The sequence below is a fragment of the Antechinus flavipes genome, chromosome 5 (genome assembly GCF_016432865.1).
Source record: "Antechinus flavipes isolate AdamAnt ecotype Samford, QLD, Australia chromosome 5, AdamAnt_v2, whole genome shotgun sequence".
NCBI lineage: Eukaryota > Metazoa > Chordata > Mammalia > Dasyuromorphia > Dasyuridae > Antechinus > Antechinus flavipes.
Window position 1 is genome coordinate 162,099,543 of NC_067402.1, and position 24,769 is coordinate 162,124,311.

At 33.0% G+C, this 24,769-nt stretch overlaps 1 protein-coding gene across 8 annotated transcripts in view; it reads left to right on the forward strand.

Annotated features, from left to right (window-relative positions):
• The window catches only part of BEND7 (BEN domain containing 7), a 245,539-nt gene that overhangs the window by 54,475 nt on the left and 166,295 nt on the right, over positions 1-24,769 (forward strand). The gene's annotated exons all lie outside the window — the stretch shown is intronic.

A 24,769-nucleotide genomic window follows, 5' to 3' on the forward strand; every position in this document is an offset into this window, starting at 1 on the left:
TGATGGGCATCCACTCAGTTTCCAGTTTCTTGCCACTACAGAGACCTGCCACAAACATTTTTGCACATGTGGATCCCTTTCCTTTCTTTAAGATCTCTTTGGGATATCAGCCCAGTAGTAACACTGCACAGTTTCATAACTTTCTGAGCGTAGTTCCAAATTGCTCTGAATGGTTGGCTCCAGAACTCCATCAACTCCACCAACAATGTATCAGTGTCCCAGTTTTCCCACATCCTTTCCAACATTCGTCATTATCTTTTCTTGTCATCTTAGTCAATCTGAGAGGTGTGTAGTAGTATCTCAGAGTTATCTTAATTTGCATTTTTCTTATCAATAATGATTTGGAGCACCTTTTCATATGACTAGAAATAGTTTCAATTTCTTCACCAGATCATTCTTAATGTGATACTTTTTATCTGTTGATTATCTCTACTTGGATCTCCAACTGTTTTTTAGGGTTTGGTACTATTCTATTGCATGTATACAACCACATTTTAAAAAGCCATTGTTGAAAGATACTTATTTTGTTTCATGTTCTTTCTTACCACAAGAAATATTGCCATAAATATTATTGTACATATGGATCCTGTTCTTTTATTCTTGATCTCCTTGACTTATCTGCCCAATAGTAGTATCCTGGGTTAAATGTAGTGTGTATGTAGTAACTTTTGGGATTTTGTTACAAATTGTTTTCCAGAATGTTTGAATCAATTCAGTTTCACCAATAGTGAGTTAGTTTGGCTTGTTCTTCTACAATCCTAGCCACAATTACTATTTTCTTCTTGTTCCATCTTTCTTAATCTGATAGGTATGAAGTAGGATATCAGAATTGTTTTAAGTTATATTTCTCTAATTCTTCATGATTTTGGAGCATTTTTCTTATATACTTGTTAATAGTTTGCATTTATTTGAGATCTACCTATTCATAGTCTTGAAAAATTATCAATTGGGTATTGACGCTTATTGTCATATGTTTATATCTATTCTTTAGTTATCTTTGGTTTTTAGACCTTTATTAAAGAAATTTGCTTGAAGATTTTTCTAACTGTTTTCTTCTTCTAGTTGCTGGTATTTTTGAAGGGGAAAAAACTTCTCAATTTTACATAGTAAATTTTCCACTATTTTATTGTATTTAAAACTTTATAAGTTACGTGAACCCTTTTGTAGGTAAGAATTCTTCTATGGAATTTACAAACCACAATTGTAAAGTATCTTTGCTTTTTTTAATATGATCTTTTATATTTAAATCATCTATCCATTTGGAGTATATTATTATATTGATATAAGATACTGATCTAAATCTAACTTTTACCAGATTGCTTTCCATTTTTCCCTTAAGTTTTTGTTAAATAGGGATTCATAGTTACTTATCTTTGTGTTCTATCTTGGCATAAGAGAATACATAAACACTTTGAGTGCAGGGATTTTTATTTTTGTCTTTGTATCCCTAGTGCATAGTGCAGTGCCTTATACATTTTAGGCACTTGATGAAATGCTTGATTTATTCCCTCTCCCCAAATAGAACTTTTCCATGTCTACAAAGAAAAACAATCAAGCAAAGACCTTGATATTGTGACCCATATGTAGACTTTGGCATTTATTTTCTGCCATGAGGGAGGAAAGTTTTATCATTTTTGGAGAGGGGGGAATAATTTTTGGTCATTGCCCTTAACCTAAGATCTGCTTCCTTTTCATGTTGTTTACAATACGTTATTGTAATCCTGATATTCTTGTAGTAATGCACTGTGCTTTTTAAAAAAATTAATCCTATATTTATATTCCTTTACAGTTTGGCAGCAAATTATCTTTCCAGACTTACTTTATATTCTTTCCCTTTGCATTGGTCCTATTTCTATTACCAGAATTTGCCTTACTGCTTTTCCATAAGTAAGTTACCATGCCAGAATGTACTTCCTCAGTACTTCTACCTTTTAGAATCCATAGGCTCCTTTTAGATGCCACCTTTTAAGGGAAGCCTTTTGTGGTCCTGTTAGTTGACATTACCTTGTTCCTCCTCAAATTTCATTCACTTGTTTTTCTTGTTTATTTATTATGTCACCTAATAGAATTTTAGCTTCTTGAAGAGGGAATATTTGTCATTTTTATATTTTGAATTTGCCTTAATAAATACCAAATTTCTGTTGAATTGAATAGTCTAGAATTGAATCTTTTTTTTAACCTATCCCAGCTTCCACATGATGTATTTGCCTTTTTATATCTTAATTTGGTTTTACATTTGAGGAAACTGAAACAGATTAAACTTGCTGAGGGTCACATAGCCAGTAAGTGTCTGAGGCTGTTTATTAACTCAGGTCTTCCTGACTCCAGATTCGGTACTCTATTCAATGGGCCACTTGGCTGACTCTAGAAGGAAGGTGAGTATGTCTTCTTAATATATTATTACTTTTGAAAATTCAATTTTTAAGGGATGTTCTATTCCAAATTCTCTCCTTTCCCCTGAACCACTTAAGTTAACTTAATCACTGACAAGGCAAGAAAACTAGAAGTCATTACAAATATTTATAGTCATGTAAAACAAATTTTTACATTAATTATAATATGCAACTCCCCCCTCCAAAAAAAAGAAAATATGATTTATTTTGTACTATGACATTAGAGTTCTTTGTGAATAAGGGTATCAAGAAAAGAAGTTACTTTGCTGTATTTAAAATCACTACTTTTCTGTCCTCTTTCTCTTCTGGTTTTTTGTTTTTGTTTTTAGGCATAATCCAGAGCAGTAGTTCATCTATGGATCTCATCCTGCTAAACTTCAGTGATATCTAAGAGGCTTAATTTTTCTCATTGGATTAGGAATTCTATGTTATTTTGATTGTTATCCATTTTTTAAAATATAAAAATATTTACAAATATTTTAAATATTTATTATATTATGTATTATATTATAATATATTAATATAATAAAAATAGGTTTTATTTTTGACTTTCTTGAATTTTTGTCTCCTTTTAATTTCTGGGCTTCTTTGTTAACTTTTTTCTAAACTTGTAAATTTTCTCTATGTAGTATATAACTTTATAGATATATGCACAGTTTTCCCCTTCATTTTTTGTAGTTTATTTTTATTTGTTATTCATGACTTCACATAAAATCTTTTTCTTCTATTCTTTTTTACTGGGAAATGTTCATGTTTCTCTAATTCATAGTAAATAAAAAAATCATTAAAAAGGTACCCCTACGTAACATTTTTGTTATTATTCAATAGGTTAATGATAATACTGATAACAAACTACTTAGAAAATGCTGCAAAATAGCTAACAAAATGCTTTGCAATTTGGGGACCCAAAATAATGGAAAAGAGGCATCTATATAGGAGACAGTTATTTGTGAAAACACAGTATTAACTGTCAATTGGCTATGGTACTCTTGAAGTCTAGAAGTTTGAGTTTTAAATTTCCCCAAAGGAAAATAGGAATAGCACATCAGTATTAAAAGGAGCAAAGATTTCAAACTTCTTTGCCATCTGGTTTATACAGTAGATTCTTGAGTTGAAGGAATTAGAGAGAATGATAGCAATAGAATTGTTTAGTCATTCAGAGTCGTGTCCAAACTCTTTGTGATTTCTTGGACCATAGAATGCCAGGCCCTTCTCTCCTTTACTATCTCTTGAAATCTGTCTAAGGATGTTTCCATACTATTTATCCATGTTTTCCTCTTCCATCCCTTTTGCCTTCAATCTTTCCCAACATCAAGGTCTTTTTCAGTGAATCCCATCTTCTCAGTATGTGGCCAGTATTTAAGCTTCAGCTTCAGAATTTGACCTTCTAATGAACAGGCTGAATTAATTTCTTTAAGTATTGACTGATTTGATCTTTCTGGTCTCTGGGACCCTCGAAAATCTTCTCCAGCACTACAGTTTGAAAGTATTGATTCTATGTTGCTCATCTTTCCTTACAGTCCAACTCTTACAGCCATACATTATTACTGGTAAAACCATAGTTATATGGATTTTTGTTGGCAAGGTGATGTCTCTGCTTTTGAGTATGTTGTACAGATTTTCCATAGCTTTCCTTCCGAGGAGAAAGAATCTTTTAATTTCATGGCTACAATAATCATCTGCAGTGATCTTTGAACCCAAAGATATAATATCTGACAATGCTTCTATTTCTTCTCTCAGTATTTGCCAGGAAGTAATGGGGTCAATTGCCAGAAATCTTCATTTTTTTGATGGTCAGCTTCACCCAGATTTTACACTTTTTTCTTTCACCCTTATCAAGAAGCTTCTTAATTCCTCTTCATTTTCTGCCATCAGAATATTGTCAGCAGCTCTGTATTAATATTTCTCCTAGAAACTTTAATTCTATCTTTTGATTCATTCAACCTGGCATTTCTCATTATATACTGTGTCAGTTCTAATTGTTGCATCTTGGCCTGCATAATGATTCCTCTGGAGACAAGAACTTGGCACATCTTGTTGTGATCTACACAGTTTAAAGACTTTAGTGTAGTCAGTGAAGAAGTAGGTGTTTTTCTGGAAACTCCCTTGCTTTATCTATATTCCTGTGAATATTGTCAATTTGGCCTTTTGTTCCTTTGCCTCTTTGAAAACTAGCCTGCTCTTCTGCTAATTTTCAGTTTATGTATTGCTGAAGCCTAGCTTGCAAAATGTTAAGCATAAACGCTTTCAAGACTCAGCACTCATTTTGAGATAGGTGATAAATTTGTTGTCTGACTCTTTGTAAGTACATGGACTTGTCCATGGGGTTTTCTTGGCAAAGGTACTGGAGTAGTTTGCCATTTCCTTCTCCAATTAATTTTACAGATCAGGGACTGAGACAAATAGACATTATGTGACTTGCCCAGGGTCATACAGCTAGTAAGTGTCTAAGGCTGTATTTGAACTCAGATCTTCCCAGTTCTTGGCCAGTACTCTATGAGACAAATGAAAAGCTCAAGAGACAGAATTTCTGTATAATTAATAATCAACTTATTAATTAGGCTAACTGATAAAAAATTGATAATTGCTGAACCATCATAAACCATGAACCAAACACCATGATGATTCCCAATGCTTAAATACCTTTAGAAAAGGGAGTGCTCAAATGGGTGGAAATCAACCCTCATCGTTGAACAGTTATTGGGGAGATTAACTGTCATATGAGGAGGTGGTCTTTTTTTTATCATAGCTTTTTATTTACAGATATATGTATGGGTAATTTTACAGCATTGATAATTGCCAAACCTTTTGTTCAATTTTTCCTCTCCATCCCCTCCCCCTGATGGCATGTAGACCAATACATGTTAAATATGTTAAAGTATATGTTAAATACCATATAAGCATACATGTCTTAACAGTTATTTTGCTGTACAAAAAGAATTGGAGTTTGAAATAATGTACTGTTAACCTGTGAAGGAAATAAAAAATGCAACCAGACAAAAATATAGGGCTTGGGAATTCTATGTAATGGTTCATAGTCATCTCCCAGAGTTCTTTTACCAGGTGTAGCTGGTTTGGTTCATTACTGCTTCATTGGAACTCATTGCTGAAGATGACCAGGTCCATCAGAATTGATCATCATAGTATCGTTGTTGAAGTATGTAATGATCTTCTGGTCCTGCTCATTTCACTCAGCATCAGTTTGTGTAAGTCTCTCCAGGCCTTTCTGAAATCCATCTGCAGGTCATTTCTTACCGAACAATAATATTCCATAATCTTCATATACCACAATTTATTCAGCCATTCTCCAATTGATGGGCATTTACTCAGTTTCCAGTTTCTGGACACTACAAAGAGGGCTGCCACAAACATTCGTGCACATACAGGCCCCTTTCCTTTCTTTAGTATCTCTTTAGGGTATAAGCCCAGTAGAAACACTGCTGGATCAAAGAGTATGCACAGTTTGATAACCTTTTTGAGCATAGTTCCAAATTGCTCTCCAGAATGGCTGGATGTATTCACAATGAGGAGATGGTCTTAAAGCCTTCAGTGCCTTCTGCTGAGAATGTAGCTTGATTATGTTACTCAGCCAACTCTAATAATCCAGACAAAGGAATCCAGTTTTCTCCTTCATGAGCTGGGTTTCCTTAAACTCCATTGGGAGAGAGGACTATAAGGGCATAGATTTAATGCTTTACAACTGGAATTCACCTAGATTAAATTCTGTTTATATTCTAAACATAAGTAAGGTCTCTTGGATGAATGGGGTCCCTCCCAAAATCAAAGGATATTAGCCTTGTCCTTTAAAGAGTGACTGATTGACCAACCAAGACTGGTTCCTAAATGAAGAAATAGAAAGGAAAAACCTAAATCCTAATTAAATAATTGGCTATTAGCAGAAGAGAAAAATAGTCACTTCTCTCAGTCAATTTGCTACCCCAAACTATGGTACTCTGTCTGCTCCCATGCTGTGAAAAAGCATTGTTGTCCAGTTGAGTCTTCATGACCTTAGCAAAGATACTGGCGTAATTTGCCATTTCCTTTTTCAGCTTATTTTACAGAAGAGGAACTGAGGCAAATAGGTTTAAGTGACTTGCGCAGGGTCATACAGCTAATTAGTGTCTGAGGCAAAATTTGAACTCAGGAAGCATTTTACTGCCCTTCCATAAATGTTGAAACTTCTGAGACCATCAACAAAGATTGAGATAAAAGAAGGAAGAGAAGAATATTGCTGTGGGTAGCCATTGAATTACACATATATTAGAAATCTCATCCTGAATTCTTCTCTGTACCTATGGACCAGTTTAGGGCCTCAACATCTAATACTAATCTACTGCAACAGATTTCTAATTAGTCTCCCTCTTTCCAGTTTCTCCCTCTAGTACCAGTCTGTCCTCCACAAAACTGCTAAATCATAGATCTAATCATGACATTTTCCTGTTAAATCTTTAGCAGTCAGGGATAAAACACAAAATTCATTAGTCAAGAATATAAAGGCCTCTCTACAATCTGGCCCTAGTCTCCTTAAACAATTTTTTTTTCACATTACTTCTCATCATTCATTTATTTCAGTCAAATTGGATTTGCCATTTCTCCCCTCTGTGAGTTCTTATGAGTTATCAATGATGCCTGGAATACTCTCTCTCTGCCTTTCCACCTTAGAATCTTTATCATCCTTCAATATTAGGTTCCCATCAGCTCCTTGAAGATGTCCCTGGACTCCTCAGTTTCCAGTGATCTTTTCCTTCTCAAATTACCTTGTGGTTTTTTTTTCACTTTTTTGTGTATTCATTACATTTCCTCAGTGGAATTTAACTTAGTCCAGAGACGTTATTTTTGTCTAGCATTGTGTCCTGTGTTTAGTTAGATATTTTATCAACATTTGCTGAATTCAGTGACCAGATCTGTTTTTCAGAAAAATAATATTGGTAAAAATATAAAGGTTGATTGCTAGAGTTCAAATGGAAGACTTTTAAAGAGATTATTACCCAGAACATTAGAAAAGGAATTTCTGAGGCCATCTAGTACAACCTGAACCAGATCAACAGAATAGCAAACAATCTTTATAGTTGTTTCCCAAAACTTGATATGTCATCTTGATAAGTACAGTAGTTATAGATTGTAGATTATGCCTTGTATAATCTTCCTCTGATTTCAAGGCTGAACTATGATTCTAGTTCCTCTTGTGTCATTTCCTTATGTGCTTTCTCCAGCTGAAAAGGTCCTCTACTCATTCACATTTTCTTAGTGTTTTCCACATTACTTCCTACTTTACATTTACATGTCTTGATATCTGTATACTCCAGAAGCAAGTTAGTTGATGGCTAAGTTTTAGCTGGGGGTTAGTTCAATGCCTAGCATATTAAGAGCTTAATAAATGTTGAAATGAATTTACATCTTGAGGGTAGGGTGTGAGAACTGGAAGAATTAGAAGAGAGAGAGGCTAGGGACTGGGAGTCATGAAAGGAAGATGAGCGTACATGTCTTATTGGTACAGCCATCATGAATAGAGCATACCTATCAGGATAGAGTTTTTTGTCCTGCACTTGACAGTCAAACTGGCTTGAGTTTTCTAGAGCCTCCTGCAAGGCTGCAACTGCTAAGATATGATTACCATTTTCGAGAGCAAAAATGGCATTGTTACTCCTTTTTAGCATCAGTGTGGCTACTGTCACTAATATAGCGACAAAAATTCATTGAAAGTCTGAAAAGAAAGAGAAGCTAGAGCCATTCTTTTAGTTTAAAAATTCTTTTTACTAGGTTTATAAGAATTCAGGAAAATACATTTTAACAGCCTTGTCAGTACATTTCATTTGGGCCAAGAGTCCATCATTCCTATATTTTAAGCCATGGTCCAGAAATCTAAATTCCATTCTCAGATTCCATCTTCTTACCTAACTATTTATTTCTTAAATCTTTTTTTCTTCTGCAACTCTTGCTTTCAGTTGATACAAATGAGAAAAGCATCATCTGTGCCCACAAGGTCTTCATTTCTTCATTAATACATCATAATTCTTGCAGATGACTTTCAAGATTAGTCCTGACAGTATCATTTGTATACATGTGAATATCCAGAAGTAGGAAGTAGTCAGTAGGTGTGACAAGTCTTGGAAGGTTTTCAGTCTTTTCTTAGTTATGCACTTGTTAGACAGCAGATTTTTCTATTATTAGTTCTGTCAACAAATAGTTGTATCAGGTATCCCTAGCAGGGAGTGAGCAACCACTACTATTTATGTCTTCTTTTATTTTTACTGGATAAATCCCAATTTGATGCATTCATGTCCATATGGATCCATACTATTATTCCTTTGAATACAATTAGCTGCTGCTTCTTTAGGGTGAACAACTTTGTACTTAACAAATAGCTTTATAGCTATCTTGCTATAAATGTTTTATCATCCTTCCTTTTCCCATCTCTGTTACAATCTTATGTTCTCCAGCCTTTGGACACTTACTAGTATTCCTTCTGTGCTTCTTCAGATGTTTTATCTTCTTTGTTTTTATATTGAATACTTTGGCTGTTTTTAAAAAGAATATTCCATTCTACCTGATAACCTGGAAAATGGAGAGGCAATCCACAAATTCCTTTACATGTTATTTTGAGGAAGATGCACTTTGAACATAAATAAGTTACATGACTATTTCAGAAAGAAAATTGTGCACTCTATGCAGATCGCTGCAACATTTCTCCTTCTCCATACTTCTTAGAAATTCTCTGTGATTGCTTTTCATTGACATCTTTAATGATTTCATAACACTGAGTATATTATCTTTTGCTTCAAATTACCCTGTCATTCGTTAATTTTTCCATGGGTAAAGCTTTGATGTTATCTTTTGTCTTTTTCTTGTCTTATTCTTCAAGAACCTAATCTGTTGTAAAGTGCCATTGAATCTATCTGTACATATCTCCCAATCATTTTTTTTATTCTGTGTTCCTACTGCTACTACTCTGGCACTGACTTTTATTATTCTATACCTACACTGATTTCAATAGCCTCCTAACAGGTCTTCCTAACTCTTTTTTCACTATTCCATTTAATGTAACCTTTATACCCCTCCTATACCTAATATTTTTCAGATCATATTTCAGATCAAAAACTCAAACCCTAGTGTCTAACAAGCAAAGTTTAGATTCTTTTCCCTGTCATGTGAGAGGCCTATGAATGCATTTAGATATTATTTCATATTGTAATTATTTGTTTTGGTGCCATAATCACCTATAAGACTACAAAAACTCTCTAAGAGGGCAGAGACTAGATCTTGTTTAAATTTTGATCCATGGCAAAGCCAATTGAGAGCCAGCTTTGAAACCAAAAAGATCTGAGTTCAATTTCTACTTCTAATATATTCTTTATTATCCTGGGCAAGTCTCTTAAAACTCAATGGTGTAAAACTGTGTGTTTCAGAGAAAATGCTGATCTTTATTGGTAGAAATTTCCTAATTGTGAAATTCATTATACCAATGATAAAACAAGCCTAGATTCTTTATCTCTCTCAGCATCAAATAGAAAGTATCAAAAATTTTATATTTTCCATATCTTCAAATAATTTGTGTAACTGAAAAGAAGTGGTTCTACCACTAAAAAATCACCTGGATGTTCTAAATCACTATTGATCAGAGAAATGCAAATTAAGACAACTTTGAGATATCATTACACACTCCTCAGATTGGCTAAGATGACAGGAAAAGATAATGACAAATATTGAAGGGGATGTGCGATAACTGGGACACTGATATTCCACTATTGGTGGAATTGTGAATGAATCTAACCATTCTGGAGAGCAGTTTGGAGCTATGCTCAAAAAATTATCAAACTGTGCATACCTTTTGATCCAGCAGTGTTTCTACTGGGCTTGTATTCCAAAGAGATCTTAAAGGTTGGAAAGGGACCCACATATGCAAAAATGTTTATGGCAGCCCTTTTTGTAGTGGCAGGAAACTGGAAACTGAGTGGATGCCCATCAGTTGGGAAAATGGCTGAATAAATTATGGTATATGAATGTTAATAGAAGATTATTGTTCTGTAAGAAATGTTCATATTTACATGAATTGATGCTAAGTTAAGGGAGTAGAACAAGGAAATCATTGTACATGGCAATATCAAGATTATATGATGATCACTTCTGATGGACATGGCTCTTTTCAGCAGTGAGATGATTTAGGCCAGTTCCAGTGATCTTGTGATGATGAGAATCATCTGTACCCAAAGAGAGGGTGGGAACTGGAGGGTGGATTTATGACATAGCATTTCACTTTTTTTGTTGTGGTTTGCTTGAATTTTATTTTCTTTCTCATTTTTTTTATCTGATTTTTCTTGTGCATCAAGATAATTGTATAAATATATATGCCTATATTTGATTTACAAATATTTTTACCATATTTAACCTATATTGGATTACATGCCATCTAGAGGAGGAGGGGAAATTGGAATACAATGTTTTTCAAGGGTTAATGTTGAAAAAAATCATCCTTTCATATATTTTGAAAATAAAAAAACTTCAAAAAAATTTTAAATCACCTGTAATGCCCACAATATTGCTTTATCTTGTTTTCACCAAGAATGTTCTCAGTGCATTTCATTGATATTATCATAAAGACTCTGAAAATGGAAAAACAAACGTGTTGATAGTTGTAGTTGTCTTCTTCTTGAATAAAACAGGTTTCAGTGAGCTTTTATCTTTTAATTTGATGAGAACTGAATTAACCAACTGAGATTAAGTATCAGCTATGTGCCATACACTATCCTAAGGTCTCAACCTGAGTTAAACAATTTATCTACTCCCAAAGAGTAACAAGAAGAGAAAACAAATCCATATATAATAATATATAGAATAAATGTAACAAGAATAAGTACAAATAAATGCACAATTATCAAAAGCTGGTTTGGGAAGAAGGGCATTAGCAATTTGAGGACATGAAGGCTTCATATAGAACATGTTGCTTGACTTGTATTTTGAAGAAAGAAAGTGATTCTTTAAGGCAGAGGTGAAGAAGGGGAATGTGTTCCAAGGATGGTAACAGCCAATGCAAAGGCATAGGGATGAGAGATGTCATGCTATATGTGAGAAGCAAAGGAAAAGCTGGTTTAGCTTAATTGAAGAATATGAGACAGGGAGTAATGTCCAATTAAGGCAGCAAGATAGGGTAGGGCCAGCTTGCAAAGAGCTTTAAAAGCTAAATAGAGGAACTTATATTTTATCCTAGGGAAAAATCCCAGAGAATTGGAATTGATGGAGTAGGGGAATAATATGGTTAGATATGCACTTAAGGAAATTGCTTGGCAGCAATATTTAGAATAGATTATAGTAGTGACTTGAGTCAGGGAAACCAATTAGGAAACCATTGAAATAATCTAGGGGAATGTGATAGAAACTTGAATTAAAAGGATAGGTATGTGAATAGAGAGAAGTAGTCAGTATAAGAGATATTTTGGATATAAAAATGACAAAATTTGGCAGCTGATGTATGTGAATTTTGCTTGGGGGACTAAAAAACTAGCGGAGTTGAATTCAAGTGCATTATTGAGCAAGTAAATAAAATGTCCTTTTTAGGATCCAAATAAATAAAAGATTTGCCTGGATTGCCATACCTTTGTGATCTTTGGCAGTTCATTTAATTTTTCTGTTCCTCAGTTTTTTTCAAATGTAAAAATAAGTTTGAGTAGATAAATAGTCTCCAAGTTTCTTTTCATCTATCAATCCTAAAATTACCTACAAGTTAGGGTATACCCTTGTGCCTTTTATATAAACGAATTGTTATTATTTATTATTATGTTTTGATTGGTCAGTAACGTGATTATTAAGATACAACAGAAAAGTCCTTTTAGATATTCATGAAATGTTTAGAGTAAAATGAAATTCATAGACTATTTACCATATAAAAGTTTCAGCATTCAGATTCTACTAATATACCATACATGAAGAATTTTCCTGTTGCTTCTTTGCTTTTTGATTATTATTTACTAGCAAGCTATTACATTTCATAGAATGCATTGAGCATTATCTATGAAAGCTCAATTAAGCACTGATTATCTTTGATTAGAAAATCACTTCTAAAGAAAAGCAGAAATAAATCAGCATTTTGCTTCCAAGTTATGCAAGTAATATACAGATTGATTCATGTTTTCAATAAAAAAGCATCTAAACTAAAATAAATGAATGAATGAAAGTATTTAATAAATGATTACTATATACAAAGCATGGTTCTAAGCCCTGGGGATACAAATAGGAAATTGAGACAGTACCTGCTTTCAAGGATGTCTTGTTCATACAAGCCTTCCAAATTTCCTTGAACCCATACCCATCATAAGTTCTTATGATATAATAGTATTCCATTAAATTTACATGCTGTAATTTAAGCCATGCCTCAAATGATGATTATCTACTTAATTTCTAGAAAAAGAGAGCTTTTACAGTTTTGCACATTTGAGTCCTTTTCCTCTTTCTTTGATTCCTTTAGGGTAAGAACCTAGTAGTTATATTGCTAAATCAAAGGGTATTATGTATAGGTTAGTATATTCAGATATAGTTCTAAATTGCTTTCCCAAATGGCTAGAGCAGTTCACAGTATCTCTTTTGTTATAGTGCCTCCAGAGTTTGCCATATTCTCTTTTTGTCAACTTTCTCAATCTAATGGGTATGAAGTAGAATCACAAGCTGTTTCAGTTTGCATATCTCTAAGTAATAATGCTTTGGATCATTTTTTCCTATGGCTAGTATAGCTTGTTTTCATTTCCTGAAAAATTTATTTTCTTTGACCATTTACTAATTAGAAAATGGTCCTTATTTTTCTAAGTTGGAATTATTTCTTCATAAAGTTTAGAAATTAGATCTTTAGATATGAAGAGACAATTCTCAGGTGAAGAAATTGAAACTATTTCTAGCCATATGAAAAAATGCTCCAAGTCATTTTTAATCAGGGAAATGAAAATTAAGATAACTCTGAGATACCACTACACACCTGTCAGATTGGCTAGAATGACAGGGAAAGATAATGCGGAATGTTGGAGGGGATGTGGGAAAACTGGGACACTGATACATTGTTGGTGGAATTGTGAATACATCCAGCCATTCTGGAGAGCAATTTGGAACTATGCTCAAAAAATTATCAAACTGTGCATATCCTTTGATCCAGCAGTGTTTCTCCTGGGCTTATATCCCAAAGAGATCTTAAAGAAAGGAAAGGGATCTGTATGTACACGAATGTTTGTGGCAGCCCTCTTTGTAGTGGCTAGAAACTGGAAACTGAGTAGATGCCCATCGATTGGAGAATGGCTGAGTAAATTGTGGTATATGAATATTATGGAATATTATTGTTTGATAAGAAATGACCAACAGGATGATTTCAGAAAGACTGGAGAGACTTACACAAACTGATGTTGAGTGAAATGAGCAAGACCAGGAGATCTCTGGGAGATTACTAAGAACCATTACATTGAATTCCCAATCCCTATATTTTTGCCTGCCTGCATTTTTGATTTCCTTCATAGGCTAATTGTATAATATTTCAGAGTCCGATTCTTTTTGTACAGCAAAATAACGTTTTGGACATGTATAATTATTTTGTATTTAATTTATACTTTAACATATTTAACATGTATTGCTCATCCTGCCATCTAGGGAAGGGGGTAGGGGAAAGGAAGGGAAAAATTGGAACAAAAGGTTTGGCAATTGTCAATGCTGTAAAATTACCAATCCATGTAACTTGCAAATAAAAAGCTATTAAAATTTTTAAAAAAGAAATTAGACCTTTATTAGAAGAAATTGATGGAAAGAATTTTCCAGTTACATACTTTCTCATGTTTTTCAATATATTTTCATCAACTTTACTATTTTCATCTTTGCACCAAAGCACACACTCATATTCTCATATTTTCTCATATAATTCTCATAATTTTTCTACTTTGCCATCCTTTGCAAAAGAAGTTGATAAGCTACAGTTATTTTCATAGGGCTTTTATTGCAAATGGTAGTCATGAATTAATGCCATATGAATGAACTTCCATGAAATTATGTATATCTCTACCTTTGGATGCTTAGTAAATCTGTCTTCATCAATTTCTTTGTCTGTCTGAGAAGAAACTGCACCCTCTCCTTTCATTTAGATAGACTTTCCTTTTGTCTTCTGGGTTCATTTATTTATTTGTTTTTAGTTAATTGTTAGTGTTTTACTTAATTACTTTTTTTATGTTTCTCATGCTTGAAGATTTTATAGTTGGGTGTTCTGCTCACCATCAATTTTGTTTTTTTTAAATAATGCTTCTATTTTGTTGAAGATTCATCTTTTCAAAAAAAATTTATAGTAGCTTTTTATTTTTCCAGATACATGCAAATATATTTTTCAATATTCACCTTTGTAAAACTTTGTGTTCCAAATTTTTCTCTTTCCTTCTTCCCTTCCTCTTTCCTACACAGCAAGCAATCCAATATAGGTTAAATATATGCACTTCTTCTAAACATATTTCCATTTACATCATGTAGCATGAGAAAGATTAGATCAAAAGGAGAAAAAAACCAAGTAAACAACAACCACCACCAAAAAAGGTCAAAATACTATGCTTTGATCCACATTCAGTCACCATAATTCTCTTTTGGGAAGTACATGGCTCTTTCTATCATAAGTCCATTGGAATTGCCTTGAATCTCACCTCATTTTTGAAAAGAGTCTAGTCCATCACAGTTGATTATCAAATAATATTGTTATTGCTGTGTACAGTGTTCTCTTTGTTCTACTCACTTCATTTAGTATCCGTTCATGTTAGTCTTTCCAAGATTTTCTAAATCAGCTATTTCATTTCTTATAGAACAATAATTATTCTATAACATTCATATACCATAACTTATTCAGTAATTCTCTGACTGAGGGGCATTCACTCAGTTTCCAGTTCCTTGCCGTTACATAAAGGGCTGCTACAAACATTTTTGCATATATGGATTCTTTTCCCTATTTTATGATCCCTTTGTGATGCAAACCCAGTAGAGACACTGCTGGATTTAAAGGGTATTCACAGTTTAGTAGCATAGTTCTAAATTGCTCTCTAAAATGGTTGGATTATTTCATAACTTCACCAACAACTGTAGTGTCCCAGTTTTCAAGTCCCATAGCTTTCAACCTTCACCATTATCTTTTCCTATCATTTTAGCCAATCTGAGAGGTATGAAATGGTACCTTAGAGTTGTCTTAATTTGCATTTTTCTGAGCAACAGTTATTTAGAGCACTTTTCTATATGATTTTAAATAGTTTTAAATTCTTCATCTAAAAATTGTTTATATTCTTTGACCATTTGGATCAATTCTCTCCATATTTTAGAAATGAGGCCTTTATCAGAAACACTGGCTGTAGAATTTTTTCCCCAGCTTCCTGCTTCCTTTCTAATTTTAGCTGCATTGGTTTTGTTTGTGCAAACCCTTTTTAATTTAATGTAATCTAAATTATCCATTTTGCCTTTCATTATATTCTCTAGTTCTTTGACTGTAAATTATTCCTTCTTCACAGATCAGAGAGGTAGACTATCCCTTGTTCTCCTAATGTACTTATAGTATTACCCTTTATGTCTAAATCATGAACTCATTTTCACCTTATCTTGGTTTTGGGTGTTAATGTTAGTCAATGCCTATTTTCTGCCATATTTTTCCAGTTTTCCCAGTAATTTTTGTCAAATAGTGAGTTCTTATCCCAAAAGCTGGAGTCTTTAGGTTTATTAAACACTAGATTATTATATTCATTGACTATTGTTTCTTGTGAACCTAACCTATTCCACTGATTCACTACTCTATTTCTTAGCCAGTGCCAAATGGTTTTGATGACCTCTGCTTTACATATAGTTATGTCTGGAACATCTAGGTCATCTTCATTTGCATTTTTTCATTAATTCCCTTGAAATTCTTGCCCTTTTGTTCTTCCAGATAAATTTTGTTATAATTTTTCTAGCTCTATAAAGTAATTTCTTGGTAATTTTATTAGTATGCCACTTAATAAGTAAATTAATTTAGGTAGAGTTGTCATTTTTATTATATTCGCTTGGCCTACCTGTGAGTATTTGATATTCTTCCACTTGTTTACATCCAACTTTATTTGTGTGAAAAGTGTTTTGTAATTGTGTTTATTTAGTCCCTGGCTTTGTCTTGGTAGGTAAACTCCCAAATATTTTATATTATCTACCATTATTTTAAATAACTATTTCTTGCCACTGGGCTTTATTAACATATAGAAATGCCCATGATTTATATAGGTTTATTTCCTGCAACTTTACTAAAATTGTTAATTGTTTCTAACAGCTTTTTAGTTTATTCTCTAGGATTCTCTAAATTTATTGTCATATATTATATCTGCAAAGAATGGTAAGTTTTGTTTTCTTGATTATCTATTCTAATTCCTTCAATTTCCTTTCTTACTCCTAATGCTAACATTTCAGATATAATATTGAATAATAGTGGTAATATTGGGCAACCTTGTTTCACTGCTGATTTAATCGGGAACTTTTCTAGCTTATTCTCATATATAATGCTTGCTAATGGTTTTAGATAGATGCTGTTATCATTTTAATGAAAACTCCATTTATTCCTATGCTCTCTAATGTTTTTAATAAGAAAGGGTGTTGTATTTTGTCAAATATGTTTTTTCCCGGAACTGTTGAAGTAATCATATGATTTCTAAATCATATGATTTAGTTTAGTTATTGACATGGTCAGTTATGCTGATAGTTTTCCTAATATTGAACCAACCCTGCATTCCTGGTATAAATCCCACTTGGTGATAGTGTATTATCCTGGTGATTAAGTTGCTGTAATCTCTTTGCTAACATTTTATTTAACAATTTTGCATCAATATTCATTAGAAAAATTGTTCTATAGTTTTCTTTCTCTGTTTTGGCCCTTCCTAGTTTAGGTATCAGCATCATGTCTATGCCATAAAAGGAATTTGATAGGACACCATCTTCTCCTATTTTTCTGAATAATTTATATAGTAATGAAATTAATTGTTCTTTAAATGTTTGATAGAAGTCACTTGTAAATCCTTCTGACCCTGGAGATTATTTTTCTTAGGGAGATCATTAATGTCTTTTTCGATTTATTTTTTTTTAATGGGACTATTCAAGTAATTTATTTCTTCATCTTTTAATCTGGATAGTTTATATTTTATAAGTATTCATTTCACTTAGATTATCAGTTTTACTGGCATACAATTGGGTAAAATAGCTCCTTATTATGACTTTAATTTCTTATTCATTAGTGGTAAGTTCACCCTTTTCATTTTTGATACTGGTAATTTGGTTTTCCTTTTTCTAATCAAATTAACCAAAGATTTATTTGGTTGAGGGTTTTTTTCATAAAACTAATTTAATTTTTTTCATTAGTTCAATAGTTTTCTTAATTTCAGTTTCATTAATCTCTCCTTTGATTTTCAGAATTTTTAATGTAGTATTTAATTGGGGATTTTTAATATATTCTTTTTCTAGATTTTTTAGTTGCATTCCACGTTCATTGATCTTCCTTTTATCTTATTCATGTAAACATCTAGAGACATAAAATTTCCCCTAATAACTGCTTTGGCTACATCCCATAAGTTTTAGTATATTATCATTGTTGTAATTTCTTGAATTAAATTATTGTTTATTATGATTTGTTTCATTCTTCAGGATTAGATTATTTAGTTTCTAATGAATAATAATATTTTCCCATGGCCTTTCATTAAATGTAATTTTATTGCACCGTGATCTAAAAAGGATGCATTTATCATTTCTGCATTTGATTGTGAGGTTTTTATATTCTAAAAACATAGTCAATTTTTTGTATAGATGCCATATACTGCTGAGAAAAGGTATATTCCTTTCCCCATTCGATTTTTTCCAAAGGGTCTATCACACTTACGTTTTCTAAAATTCTATTCACCTCCTTAGCTTCTCTCTTGCTTATTTTCTGGTTAAATTTATCTAGTTTTGATAGAAGGAAGTTGAGATTCCCCCTACTAGTAGCTTTGCTATCCATTTTTTCTTACAGCTCACTTAATTTCTCCTCTGAGAATTTGGAGGTTAAAACACTTTGTGCATATATGTTTAGTATTGCTATTATGTCATTATCTATGCTATCCTTTAGCAAGATCTAATTTCCTTCCTTATATGTTTTAATTAGATCTATTTTTGCTTTTTCTTGATCTGAGATTAGGGTCACTAATTTTTTTTTTTAACTTCAGCTGAAGTGTGATATATTTTACTCCAGTCTTTCATCTTTATTCTGTATGTATCTCTCTGCTTCAGATGTGTTTCTGGTAAACAATATGTTATAGAATTATGACTTTTAATCTACTCTGAATCTGCTTCTATTTTATGAGAGGGTTCATTCCATTCACATTCACTGTAAACATTATTAATTCTATACTTCCTGCCATCCTGTTTTTCCCAAGTTATATTTTTCTCTCTCTTTTCACTCTTTCCCTCCTCACGATTGTTTTGCTTCTGAACACTACCTCCCTCAATCTGCTCTTTCTTTTTTCGTTCCCCCTTACCCTTTTCCCTTTCTGTTTCTGTTTCTGTCCCTTCTGTTAGCCTCCCCTTGTCCTTTCCTCTTTTCCCTCCTATTTCCCTAGAGAGTAAAACGAATTTCTATAACAAACTAAGTGTTGTGTTATTTGACTCTTTGAGCCAAATCTGATGAGATTAATGCTTATCCTCTTCCTTCTTTCCTCAACTGTAATAGGTCTTTTGTGCCTTTTCATGTGATGTAATTTACCTTTTTACTTCCCCTTTCCTCTTCTCCCAGTACAATCCCTTTTCTATCCCAATTTTTTTTATATCATCACCTTAAAGTTAATTTATACCTACACTCTCTAAGTATACTCCTTTTGCTAGTTAGTCTTTTAAGCAGTAATCCATACTGGTTACTTCAATCAACTATAACTTCCTTTTTCTTGTTTCCAACCCCAGTCATAAAATATTTTCTATCTTTCATTTAAAATGTCTTTTGCCTCCATTTCCTCTAAGTATACAGCCCTTCTAACTGCCCTGATGAAGATATAGTTCTCAAGAATTACATGTATCATCTTCCCCGTAGGGATATAAACATTGTAACCTTTAAAAAACTATTTTTTTCCTTTCTTTTATTTTTTTCATGCTTCTCTTGAGTCTTGTATTTGGAGATCACATTATTTCTTCAGCTCTTGTCTTTTCATCAGAAATTATTGAATATCCCCTATTTCATTGAATATTCATCTTTTCCCCGGAAAGAATCTATTTAATTTTGCTGGGAGGTTGATTCTTAGTTGTAATCCAAGTTCCTTCGTCTTCGAAATATCGTATTCCAAGCTCTCTGATTCTTTAAATGTGGAAGGTGTTAGGTACTGGATAATCCTGATGGTAGTTCCCCAATATTTGAATTGTTTCTTTCTGGCTACTTGTAGTATTTTCTCTATGATCTCATAATTCTGGAATTTAGCAACTATATTTCTTAGAGTTTTCATTTTGGGATCTCTGAAGAGGTGACTGATAGATTCTTTCAATGACTATTTTACCCTCTAATTCTAGAATACCAGAACAATTTTCCTTGATGATTTCTTGTCCAGGATCTTTTTTTTTTTCCAAAGTGGCTTTCAGATAGTCTGATAATTCTTAGATTATTTCTCCTGGGTCTATTTTCCATGTTAGTTGTTTCCAATGAATATTTTACTTATTCTTCTGATTTTTTTCTTTTTTGATTTTATTTGACTGATTCTTGATGTCTCATTGAGTCCTTCAGTTCCATTTGTCCTATTCTAATTTTAATGAGTTATTTTCTTCAGTTATATTTTTTAAGCCTCCTTTTGTATTTGGCCAGTTATACTTTTAAAGGAGTTGTTTTGTTCAGTCAATTTTTTTCCTCCATTTTGCAAATTCTATCTTTTAAGGAGTTTTTTTTTTTTTTCTATTTTGCCAAATTTATTTTTTGAGGAGTTGTTTTCTTCATTCAAGGTGGTGGCTTTTTTCTCCAAACTTTAAACTCTCCTGAATAGTTCTCATTTCTTTTCTCCATTTTTCTTCTCTCTCTTTTAAGATCCTTTTCTGAACTCTTCTGAGAGAACATTATGAGTTGGAGACCAGTTAATATTCCCCTTTGAGGCTTCACCTGAAGGTATTTTGCCTTTATTGTCCTCTTCTGGATTTGTGTTCTGATCTTCCCTGTCTCCACAGTAATTCTCTATGGTCAGAGTTCTCTGCTCTTTTGCTCCTTTTTAAAGGTTGAGGTCTGCTCCTAGGGCACGGGGAGATTGTCCTGATCTTTCTCCATAGAGTAATAAGGGCTTTTCACCTACTGCCTAGGGGCCAGTGGTACGGCAAGCTTCCCCACTGTATTGGATGAGTATAGCCAAGTCCTGCCTGTTTTGTTGGGGTTTGAGAATTCAAAATTTGCCTTATGTAATTACATTGGAAGTCCCACAGCTGGTCTCCTAATACACTGGCTTTCTGTATCAGGACAGAGTAACCAAAACTCTGTATTTTGGCCAAGAGCCTCCTGCCAGATTCCCTGTTGTGTCCTACTTTCTAGAGCCTCCAAGTTGGGATGACAAAATGTACCGTTGCTTTCTAGAGCCCCCACACTGGGGTGATTAAGATATACCTTCCTAGTAGATAAGTGATGAGACGGGACCGAGGATGGTGGAAAAATTGAGTCCATTTATTTTAAGGGCTTTCCCCATTTTATAATATAACAAAAATGAACACTACACACATGGGGCCACATGAACAACTTGCTGTTGTATTTAGTTTGTCACCTGGTATCCCTCTGTTTCAATTTCAACACAGGTTGTCACCACTCCCTGACTTCTCAGGAAAGCCAAGAGCCCTTAGAGGAGGTGGGGAGCTGAACTAGGCATTGTTAGCAGGTTCCCTCTGGGCTGAAGGGTCTTATACCTCACCCAGAGTTTCCCTACTGACTGTGACCCTCTACAACTCCCTATGCTAGGCCTCCCTGTATTGCACATTTTCTGGGCTGTATTTTCTCATGCCCAATTGGGACAGATCTTTCCTGAAGTTCTTTCAAGATATCTTAACCTAGAAAATACACTCCGAATATTTGTGATTCTGTCACTCCAAAATCCATTCAGAGGCTTGATCTGGTATTGCTTGTGAGGGAAGCTAGGGAAAGCTCAGGCAATGTCCTACCTACTCTCTGCCATCTTGAATCTACCTGCCTAAAATTCAGGTACTTCCTGTCTTAAGACAACCATTGCAATGTGAAGATGTCTCTCTAGCCCAGAATAATTAGCTGGTAGGTAAGTCTTCTGGTTCAACCTCATTGAACTTAACTTAGACCTTCACATATTCTATTACAAGATCTATACTCAGCACCTTACCAGCTTAATAGAACCAGCTAACATTTGTGCACCATTAGAATAGCTTTTGAGAATTCCAAAACTACCTTTCTGCAATAATTCAGAATTAGAGTAGGACTTCAATGGATGCTAATGTAAATATCAAATTAAATATAAAACTTGTACATTCAGTTCAAAAAATATAAACAAGATAACAAAATCTATCAAATTTGACAGTATAAGAACAAAGTGTTTCCTTATAATTCTTGATCTCTAAAAATTTATATAAACTGATTCAGAATGAAGTGAGTAGAACCAGTATAACAGTGTTATAAAGACAGCTTTGACAGACTTAAGAAGTCTAATTGATGCAGTAACCATCTAAGATTTCAAGACATGTAATGATTCATTCACTATTTCTGATAGCAAGGTAATATACAAGATATATAGAATTAGACATACGTTTTTAAGACATGGCCATTGAGGGAATTTGGTTGTTTTACTTTGCATATTTGTTAAAAACAGTTTTGTTACTTTTTTTCCTCAGTGGGAGAGAAGAGGAAAAGAGAGAGGAAATGCATATGATTTTTTAAATAGAATAAATTTTTTAAAAATAAAAATTTTTTTTGAACTGTATGGTATTTATTAAGGAAAAGACATATAGTTAAAGGAATAGAAGCTGCCTTTTTCTTCTATGTAGTATCATTTAACTTTGGGATACGTAGCTGTCTGTAAGGTACAAAAGAAAGGTACTTTTTATTCAGTAGATTTATAATCTAATTTTAATTATCTTAAAAATTAACCTCTTAATGTAGGTTTTACTTAATTATGCATTTCAAAAATTTTTTCTATTGTCACTTAAAATATTCTATAATTGTATGATTTGTAAGTTCACGGTGCATTTAAACATCATATTAAAAATCCGTTTCAATATCTTTAAACAAATGCTAATTGACTTTTTATATTTATTACTTATTCACTTGATAAGCAAAAATAAAATTAAAAATTGTTGAAAGTTTCTGTTGAGTTAGTATATGAAGCAATTTTTTCTGTTCTTGAACACTGAAATTGGCCAATTTGAAAGTGATCTCAATATAGATACTTCCTTTATCAGTACAAATTGTAATTCATTTGCACCTTTTTATTCTATGTAATTCTAGTCTATGTTATCCTCTCATAAACATTCTTCTTACCTCTTACGTGGAATATCTTCCTCTCTAGGGATTCTATGACTCTCTAGACATTGCCATTAAACTTGTTGGGCATACAGATCAAGAATTATTGATAAATTCTTGCTCATTTTTTGTCATTAATAAGTGATACAGTTTGAGGCTTTGGGGCATTAAAGATTCAGTATTTTTGTCAAGAGAAAGCTAGGTGGCAAAATGGAATAAGTGCTGAGCCTGGAATCAGGAAGACTTGAGTTCACATCTACACTCAGATCCTTCCTAGTTGTGTGACCTGGGCAAGTCTTTGTTTCCTCATCTGTAAAATGAGCTGGAGAAGAAATGGAAAATTTTTGCCTCTTGCTATTGCTGAATATGGATCTTTTACTTTGGTTCAAAAAAGTTATACAAATATGAAATGAGGAAAAGACCTCGAAATGGTGAATCATATGAAAAACATCTGGGATTTTACTAGACTAGAAGTGAATTAAAAGTAGTTTATGGAAACAAAAAAAAAAAAAAACTAGTGTGATCTTAGATAATATTAAGTATTATAATGTCCAGAAAATGCATTCATTCTGCTTTCTAGTAGTGGGAATATTTATTTCATTTTGATGACTATTGGAATTACTTAAATGATCATAGAAGTGACCGTAGAAGCCATCTAGTATCTTCTGTATTAAAGATAAGTAGCTATTAGCCTTTTTTTTGAGGGCCTCCAATGATGGGAAATCACTACTTCCTTAGGCTATCCTTTCCATTTTGTTAGGATAATTTTCCCTAATTCAAACTTAAAACTTTCCTCTTTTGCAGTTTGTACCTCCTGTTTCTAATTGTGAGATATAGCTATCATTTCCCTCACCTTCATCATTCTCTGACCAAATTATCTCTTCTTTAGACTGTATTTTGCTCTGATCTGATCACTTCTTTATTCTTGGGTTCATTTATGGCTGTCACGTTTCAGGCAGAACTTTAACAAATTGAAGTCATACCGGAATGTAAACAACATGGAGAACATGGCCTTATAAACAGCTAGAGAAACTAGGGATGTTTAGCTTGGCAAAAAAAAAAAAATAAAACAAAAAAATCCCACAACTTTAGCAGAAACTTGGGAACTACTTTAATTTATTTGAAGGTTTTTGGAGGAGGTTTTTAACTTATCTACAATAACAAAAATTTTTAGAACTAACATTTATATAGTATATACTAATGTGCTAGGCATCATATTTTTTTTATATTTGTTATTTTTTTTGAAAAGTATTATCTCATTTAATCCTCACAACAATCTTGGAAGATAAGTTCTGTTTTTAATTCCCATTTTACAGATGGGGAAACCAAAACAAAGTAGGAGACTTACCCACATTTATTATGTGTCTGGAGACAGATTGAACTTGGGTCTTTCATATCACAAGCCTGGAGCACTAGTCGCTATGCCATCTAGCTGCTTCTAATAACTAGGAACTATTAATTGAAGTTGCAGAAAGGCAAATTTAGGCTTGATATTAAGGGGCAAGGAGAGACGAATAAACCTCTAGTACTTAGAACTGTCCAAAAGTGAAATGGAAGTAGGTTTCAATTACCAGAGGGCTTCAAACAGAACTGACTTCGCATTTGTTAGTAATATTGTAGTAAAGATTAAATTTTTAAATGAATTTGGAAGAAATAATCTCCCAACTCTGAATCTGTGATATGATGGAAACCCTAAAATCTATTGAACTCTTTCTGAGGCAAGTCATTTATTCTAAATGCGATAGTTATCTTCAAAATAATTTTTGTTCTTTTGGTTAAAACAAAAAGTAGTGCCTCCCATCTTACAAAAAAAAAAACATGGTAGAAACATCATTTGGACAATAGATTTTCTATCTAAAAAGACTCCAATATTTTGTTTAAGGAGTTCCAGCAAAAATCAGAGATAGCAAGAATCAAA